The sequence below is a fragment of the Dreissena polymorpha genome, chromosome 5 (assembly GCF_020536995.1).
Source record: "Dreissena polymorpha isolate Duluth1 chromosome 5, UMN_Dpol_1.0, whole genome shotgun sequence".
NCBI lineage: Eukaryota > Metazoa > Mollusca > Bivalvia > Myida > Dreissenidae > Dreissena > Dreissena polymorpha.
In genome coordinates, this window is record NC_068359.1 from 2450054 (window position 1) to 2459581 (window position 9528).

Genomic DNA, 9528 nt, shown 5'->3' on the forward strand with positions numbered 1-9528 from the left:
AATCCTCCATCTCCTTGACATTTGAGAGAGCGATATTTGGTATTTTTATGCGATCCGTCGTCGTGATAAGGCGATCAGTTTTGCCGATTTGTTCGTAACTCACATTATGAACGCCTAACTAATGAGCTGGAAACAAACATCCAAGTTTTACATCCATATTATGGAGTTCAATCGAGCGTTTTGGTTGTTGAGCGCGTTACCTCGTCTTTATAGAATGATCACTTATGCCAATTTAGCTCGAACTCCCTTATTGATCAACAGTTCTCAGCCGGACGCGACTCGAAATACCGGTACATAAAAGCACGCACGCACACACATACGCTCGCACTAGCAAGATCGGAATAAATCCTGGTCATAGTACAGATCCTTCTTCCTTACTTTCCATGATGATGGAAGATGGATGATGTATGGACATTTTCGTTATAGTTATGTGACATAATTATAACGAAAATGTCCATAAATCATCCATCTAATATATGTGCGAACTTGTATACCTCAGCTAAGTTATCCTAATGAACACTACATTTTGTGAGGTTCGGCTTGCCCTGAAACCGGTTCACACCCCAAATTCTTTGCATTTAATCATTTGTTTATATAGTTGGAGCTCCGTTGTAAAAATTGTAGATATGAATAGGAATTAAACTTTTCTAGAGTGTTTGATTGTTTGCTATATAATGCTCTGACTAAAAATATCTGCAGGGTCATAAAAGGCTGTTTTCGGATTTCACCGGTCTTTTATAGTGTAAAATCCTGATCACGTCTCGAGAAAAACTACGAATCCACCGTGTATTCAAACCATAAGTAATATATTGTTCAGGTTTTTAATGTGAACGGCAATGTTCAAAGTCCTACGACTGAAGGCTAAACGAAAGGATGACGGTTGCTACGAAGTTAATGGTGTATTAATAAGTACAGATTCGCGTTGTTTATGTGGGTTTTTTTTCTTATCCGACCTCGGATGTTTCTTACCTTGTTTTTAATATGTGTGTAAATGACAAGGAACTACACACACACATTAAAATTCATTTAATTTGGGATTGGTTCTAAGAAACCCCATTTAGCTGCTTTTTTCTAATTTAAAGTTTCATAGCGATTTGAAACGGTTTCGTGTGATTTGCTGTTTACTCCTAATGAACACCACTAGGGATCAAAATATGGTAGCTTTGATTAAAAAAAAACACGAAGCAAACAACAAGAGACACAATTGTCTCTTAAAAGGGCCTTTTCACGTTTTGGTTAATTGATAAAATTAACAGAAATGTTTCAGATTCGCAAATTTTCGTTGTAGTTATGATGTATGTGAGGAGACAGAAGTACTGAACATTCACCATGCTCTAAAATATCCATTATATTCATCTTTTGATGATGTAAAAACCTGAAAATTATAAAGCGTTGTAGCGCGAAACGATTGAATAATTTGGAGGGTTCTGTTGTTGTCGTTATATGTTGTGATACTGCGAGGATTGCTTGTATAAAGTATAAAATTCGTCAGTTAATGTATGATCACGGATTACGGAGTGGTCTAAGCGATAGACTTTTATTCCAGGGGGTCAATGGTTCGAGCCCGGTTCAGCGTTACTTTTTGTCTTTTTTAAATATTTTTTTTTTACTGGAGCGTTTGAGATCCAATGTTTACATATATGAATATAAAGCATTTAATGGCAAACTTCAATAGATGCCACAATCTGTAAAAAGGCCCCTTTAAACTCTACTTAAAGAAAAAATCCCTTATTCGCCTTTATCATCAATCAACACACTGTAAGCGGGTAAAAGCAACATAGGACAGGGCATTCTACGATGTTGTTCAAGATAACTACAAGTATAGTTACGCATTTTTGAGCAAAACAAACTACTAGCGAATAATTCACTTCTCTAAGTTCCTTATCTCGCAGACTGTCTTTCTCACCTTAGAATTCAATATACAGTGAAACTAGTAATGAGTTATTTCTGGTAAAAATACATGTATCTTAGAATTTAATAAGAAGAAGGAATAATTCACGAGCCTTCAAATACTATTAAAACCGAGTGATCACAAATTAAAATCTCAGAACATTCAGCTTACTCATTAATACCAACACTACATCCAAAAATGTAAAAATGCTCACCTTTTAATGGAACATTACCGAAATGATTTTATTTAGTTGTTGGAATATAAAAATTAATGTTCAATAACTTAATTCTCCGTTTTTGTCATTATATTACGTACATGTTAAATGAGGTTAAATAGTATTTTGAAAGGGAAGCCATATTCTACTTCCTTACACAGAAACTAGTTGAAGAGATCTCTTCCAGAAATCTCCTTTTGGTTACTCGTCAACCGGAAATAGGTGAGACCAAAACGGATCGCGCATAAAACCAAACTTAGCAATTACTTTTGATGTGCTTAATTCGCATTACAAAACTATTTAAAGTAAAGATAAAAATCTTACAAATCGGCAAGTATGTCTCGGCCTTGTTGACGATTGTGAAGACGATTTGCTTTAGTTTCCGTTCCAGGAAATAACACAGTGCAAATTGACGAAACTATGCGAAACGATTGTTACAAGTAAGTTAATCGGTCATACGATTATTATACTTCCTTGATTTCACGTATAATGACTTTAAGAAACCAGTTCAGTGATCGGACATGACTTATCCCGGTCAATTGTAATAATACTTTAACGCGATTGCATGTCGCCTTTCGCCTGTGCGAATTAAGGCATGTCGTTGTTGAAGTGTTTTACTGAGCAAGCAATATTTATGAAAAAGGCATACCGCTCCACTAGCAAAAAATACGAAAATATGAGCACATGCCTCTGAAACTTTATTAATTTTACCGTTTCACTGACTAATACAAGAATACATATGAATGAGCCTTCAAACTGTTTCCGAAACATTTCTTCCAATAAATGATTGACGTAAGACAATAGCGGACATTAATTGTGCTACTCACTGAAACTATGTGTATTCAAAGGCATAGCAGTTTTCATATGCGATTATTATTTTACCTTTTATTTCTCCTCGGAAATGTAATGTTTATATTAATTATACTCGTTACATAACATATATACTTGTTAGATTGCCCGTGACAAACAAAACAACATATGTTCGCTTTTTAACAGCATGTTTCACTAAATCAATTTGTGATGGTGCATATATTAATAGATCTATGCAACGTCCGATATATAGAGAAATGAAATGCATGTTATGACTACACATGGACTTTGTCTATTGAACGTTAAGCTCGAAATGTCGCAGCACCTGCGCGAAAAACTTCAATTACGCTTCTGTACCAGTCTTCCCAAAACAGCAAGATATGTACACGATACTGTATTTTCAAATACCACAAGCAAGTTACAGACACTGTTGCTGTATCAGAGAGTATATATTGAAAACTCACCAAGTATAAGTACTTCCTTTTTCGACAAACAAAATTTAATCGTTATAATTGTCGACCGTGTGTGCTGAAAGTAAACAAGGAAGTTTATTTGTAATGAAAAAATGGGGATCCCTGTATCTATAACCAAAGATTCCTTGTTTGTTAACCAATACATTAAGATATGACTATATCATCACTAACTCTAAAAGAATTTTAATTTCGCAATTTCTGTTGAAATGACTATTTGTTGTTGTGTTTTTTACAAGTATTTCAATTTTACTCCTAATGGATACTAATGCATTTCAAGTGCGTGTTTAAAAAAACTGTTTTTCATTTCAAATCAAATCATTGAGATTTTAGATCCCAAAAACAGTGCAATAGCTAAAGGTCGCATACTCACAGCGTTCTTTAATTACGGATGACACTGTAGTCAATATCGATATAAAATGCAAAAATGCATAAGTATCTAGTTTTATCATCTTGATTTTTGCATACGTTAACTCCATTCGGCACCGTTTTTCTCAACGTGAAATAAGGCGAATGTTCGTATTGTCAATTTATCTCTGAAGAACATTGTTTAGTAAAGAGTTTTATTATTTATTTAAATTAATTAAGAGCGAGTGTTCTACATAAAAATTGTATATTGATATACCGAAGTAAAGTGATATTATTAAAAACATAAATGCATTTATTTCGTTTAGTTTTAAAATACAACCGTACATCAATTATAGAAGTAACTGAAAAATGTACATCGGAACAATTTATATGAGCCGTGCTCTGTGAAAAAGGGGTTTAATTCATGTGCGTATGTCGTCCCAGATGAGCCTGTGCAGTCCGCATAGGCTAAACAGGGACGACACTTTCCGCTTTTATGATATTATTCGTTTCAAGAATGTCTCTTCTTAGCAAAAATCAAAATTAGGCGGAAATATAAAACTATTAAAATATTTTTATTGAAACATGCACGTTCAAGTTTGTAGTCGTTTCAGTTGTACCATTCATGCATGTACAAATACATGCATGTACAATATACAGTCTGCTGTGCTAAACCTTTTGATTCCTTTGCTTTTTACTTCTCATGTAATACGAAAAGACCAATAAGTTACCAATCTTTGTAAACTAGCATATGTGTATAGCTTAAGTGCTGCATTGTATTAGAAATTACCTCAAAATGTTGTTCTGGCAATTTCTGTTTGATTCATTTTGGACTTTCCACGTCTATTTTTAGAGCATACGTAATTCTTAGTGCATTCACACCGATATATATTCGCATTAATTTGTTCTCTTATAGATAGATAGATAGATTTATTTCGGCATAGAAAGCATATACACAGTTCACAACATAACATAGAATAAAATAATAAGCAATTATTAAAAACTATATCATGTACAATAAACTATGACATGCTCACCAAACCAAGGATAACACAAAAAAGAGCAAGCCCTTATTTCCATTGTGGTCCTTATTATTGGTGGCATGACAAAAAGAGGCAGACCTTAAACATAACTATGTTGACCTTAAACATAACTATGTTCATAGTTAAATAATTATTTAATGAAATAAAAAATATATATCACCGTTCAAAAGAGATCAAACTAATTATCACAGTAGTGCTCAGAAAATATGACAGGAGCTGGAAACTAAGATCAATTGATAATGTTATCAATTATTGCAACACATAGATATTTTGACAGTTGTAATTTGATGATATGAGGTATCAAGAATTATCTAAATTAAATATATTGCTAAAATGTATGTTATGAAGTATGAACTAATAATTATTAAAAATAAAAACCTGAGACGAAGTTAATATCTGCTTATTAAAAGTGAAAAGATACACATATATAAAAAATTAAATATTAATTAAATGACTTTTAATGGCAACCTTAAAGCCTTCTAACCTGTTGACCTCTGTGAGTGACTCAGGTAAAGAGTTCCAGAGTTTAATGCTGTTAAAAGAAAAGGATTTGGAACTATGACAGATATTGTTTAGATTTTATTTACGTTTGTTACGTAGTGAAAGGGTGTGTCCTGGGAACGCCGTGGACATCTGTCCATCTATCGTTCCGAAGACAAATTAATCAGATGCATTCTCCATCACTTATAACCATGGAATATACACCATTTAATATGCAGGCATTGTTTCTCATGATATGGATTTGTGCATGTGCACTGTTCAACACCCTACGTTAAAAAAACAACAACAAATTTTGTAAAATTTTTCAACATAGCCATTCTTTAGCATGACGACTTTTGTTAATTTTAATATATGAAGTTTGTCCTGAGCATATTTCGAAAACTAAATATTTTAAACATTTGAAGAGATATCGATGTAATGGTAGGTAGATCTCATTGAGGGAATGCGCACAATAAATTTACCGTTTCAATTTTGTTACATTATTAACCTTTGTTAATTTAAGTACTTTAATGTTATCCATAGGAAAACTTGGAAACTTAAAGAGTTTGAAACTTTATTTGTAGGCAGATCTCATTGAGGGGATGTGCATTGAAGTCTTTCTTCCATATTGATATTTAATCAAACACCAAGAGCGTATAAGAGTTATTACCCTTTGTGTGTTTCTTTATTGCAAGTGTGTGTGTAGCATATCTTGAAAACTATAAGAAGTATCAACTTGACATTTCATACGGTGGTGTATTTTGGATTTTCGTAATTAAGAAGTTGTCTCCCATTCGGGAAGGTATCACGAGTATCCCGGGTAAAAAGCGGTCCGTCTAAAATGCGAATATGACTCCTATCCGCGGATTGACCGAAAAGTGAGGATATGGACGAATACAGGCAATATCGACACTTTTTCTGCAATGTTTAATAAAAAAATACACAATATGTGTTAAATATGTTAGTATTGTCTCAAAATATAACAATTTAATAGACATTATCATTTTTCCAACATAATATTTAGACGGACCGCTTTTTACCCTTAAATCACTTTAAAATCGATAATCCACCGAATCCAACAAATGTCCTCTATATATTATAGTTTATTAGTACGTACAAATATGCACGCCATTTTATTTATTCAAATGAACAAAGGATATCGTAGTGCTACATTTAAATGTTTCAATAATTATTATAACCATTATAGTTGCGCTGTTATTGAAAAGCAATGCATGTCCCGCTAAAATTTTAGATTTTTCGTTAATATTATGTTTTATAAGTGAATGTAACAGCTGTAATATTGATCTTTAAAATATAGGCTTCGTATTTTAACTTTTCGGGATATTGAATATGAACTGTTGAAATACTAACGAAAAATCTAAAACTTTTGCGGGACATGCGTTGCTTTTCAATAACAGCGCAACTATAATGGTTATAATCTTTCTTGAAACATTTAAATGTAGCACTACGATATCATTTGTTCATTTGAATAAATAAAATAACGTGCATATTTTTACGTACCAATAAAATATAATATATAGTAACAATCAAATATAAGATATTTTACTATGCTTATTAAATACATATTGTGTATTTTTCATTGAACATTCGGTCTTTTTGTAAATAACGTCGAGCAAGAGTTGTCGTTCGTGCGGGAAGGTATTGTTTACTTCCGGTTGTCAAAAGTTATAAGCGCGTCAATTTCAACAAAGTTAGTATGGATTCTATAATAACATCGGCGAATTTAATTCCAATAAATATTAAAACAACTGTCGAGGATGTGTTGAACTATTCCAAAGTAGAAATGCAAGCGTTTTTACGCGCAAATAATGTTAAAATTAGTGGAAGCAAGTTGACACTTGCCCAACGGGTAGTAGATACGATCGGATCGCGGTGTGACATTGTGTCGGATTGTGCGCCACAGTCGTCATCTTCTGGTGTTGAAACTCCCAAAATAGCTGAGCTCCGAGCAGGATGGACTGGGACTTCACGTCATTTCCCTACAGTGAAGCTTAGCGACATCGAGAGTCTATGTTGTGCATTTTAGCCTTTATTTCAATTACATCAAATAAAGTATGTAACTATTATTCATATGATTTTCTTCTCCTTATTTAAATTATTATGAAGAGTTATAATAAATTAGTTTTTCCAAAATCAGTGGACTTAAATTAATTCCCAATCCCAAAATTCCCAAATTGGCCAGGAAAAAGTCTGTAATAAAGAAATCATATTATAGCCTTGTTTTTTGCTTGAAATGTTTATTTTTTGTATTAAACTTTCTCTCTATATATTCAGTAATTAATATTCTATAAGCAAATTTAATCATAAATTCATTCATAACTATAAAAATTGTGCTAATTCTACATTAAGAAATCACTTTTGTGCAGTTATTTAGTAGTTTTATTATTTGTATGCCTTTAAAACAAAATAAAGGCAAAATTATCTCCATATCAGACATTTCCTTAGTAACATTCTAGGATGGCAATCTAGCAAGCCTGATTTGTTAGTATCTTTCCTATTAATCTGTTCATTAATCTGTTCAGTCATTTTGATAGTAATACACTTAATGTTTGTATTTATTGATATAAATAATTGAATTTATCTTTTAATTGACTACTAAACACCAATATACTATTCAAAAATGAATATTTGCAAAAAATGGCATTTACACAACTTTTAGAGCAAATTTTGCTTAATTTTTACAAAATTGTTTTACTTCAAAACAAAATCTGACATTTGCATTTTGAAGTTTTTGTCTGTACCACTGCTTTTTAATATTAAAAAAGCTCCTAGATGATTTTTTGACACTTGCGGGTCTTTATTGTGGGTAATTCGGTACTTGACCGTGCTTTGCACTATGAATTCATTCTCGTTATCCCAATAATAATGTTTACATTTTAGTTTTTCACTACCAAACTTGGAAAAAAACAATGTTTCATCAGTGAATTCAGTGTATTTTGCAATATGTTATCTTAATATCTGCAGTATTTTGATAAATAATTAAAAGTAATGGGGATTTTGGGGGATTTTGGTTATTACGGGTATTTCGGTATTTCTACACACCGCATTTTGAAACAAACAATAACACATTTGTAATAGAATTTTCAAAATTAAGATAAATACCAAAAGTTTTATCAAAATATGTCATAATTTCAAAAATATGGGGTTGGCTGAATTTATAGGAATGGGTGAAACTATAGGCAGAAGGATACTTGTATTTACCCTTTTTGCATGTGGGCAACCAGTGATTACAAAACATGCTACATATCTATTACTTACGAATGCAAATGTAGGGCAGAGGTGACTGAAATATTTTCTGGAATGGGCTGTAGTATGGTACGCTCCTTTCTCTCATGTTCTGCGCTGGGGTAAATTCTCAGTCGGAACTTTTTTACGATTGACAGGGTTAGGTCCGATGCCGTCTGCAAAGTGGTCCGAACATACCCGTGTGTACAACGTTGGGAACCAATTCTTCGGCTTATTGCCATTACCAAAGCTTTTCTTGTACATGGGTCCTTCGGCATTTTATGTAAAACCACTTACTTTGAAAATTTACCCACTATGCCGCTGAAATTATGGCACTCAAAGATAGAGCAGTAGTCTTTCCCCATTGTTTATATTGACACCGGAAGTGGGTATACGTTCCCGCACGAACGACAACTCTGTTAACACGGAATTAAAAAAATCCAGAATTAAAATGAACATTGCAGAAAAAGTGTCAATTTTGCTTATATTCGTCCATATCCGCACTTTTCGGTCATATCCGCGGATATGAGTCATAGACGCATTTTAGACGGACCGCTTTTTACCCGGGATACTCGTGATACCTTCCCGAATGGGAGACAACTTCCTAATTACGAAAAGACCGAATCGCATTGAGGGAATGTGAGTCCCCAAAGGGCTATAACTCCTGCGTCGATATTTTTGAAAATTGCTTCCATTCATTAGTTTCTATTTTTGAATTTTGTCTGGAGCATATCTTTAAGGCTCTATAAAGATGACAAATCCAATTATTATGCATATCAACTGGTCTGATTTTTACCGGATTTCAGTTACTCTTGCATAAAAACTGCTAATAAAAAAGCTTAGGTACAACGTTGTCAAGAATTATGGAAGATAAACCCGTTTCATAATTGGAAGAAATGTTTACATTTTTGCAACTAACGTGATGTGTAGCCTCAGAGCGGTGACATATGCTAAAAATAGCCGATAGAAAATTCAATTTTAATTCTATTTTAAACAACTTTTAACCAGCAGAAAGTAACTTATTAG

At 33.0% G+C, this 9528-nt stretch overlaps 1 protein-coding gene across 1 annotated transcript in view; it reads right to left on the reverse strand.

Annotated features, from left to right (window-relative positions):
• The window catches only part of LOC127832264 (inhibitor of nuclear factor kappa-B kinase subunit epsilon-like), an 89430-nt gene extending 84847 nt beyond the window's left edge, over positions 1 to 4583 (reverse strand). The window contains exon 1 of the mRNA XM_052357639.1: positions 4524 to 4583. The gene's annotated coding sequence lies outside the window, so the exon portion shown is untranslated. The remainder of the gene's footprint in view (positions 1 to 4523) is intronic.
• Positions 4584 to 9528: the final 4945 nt, after the last annotated feature.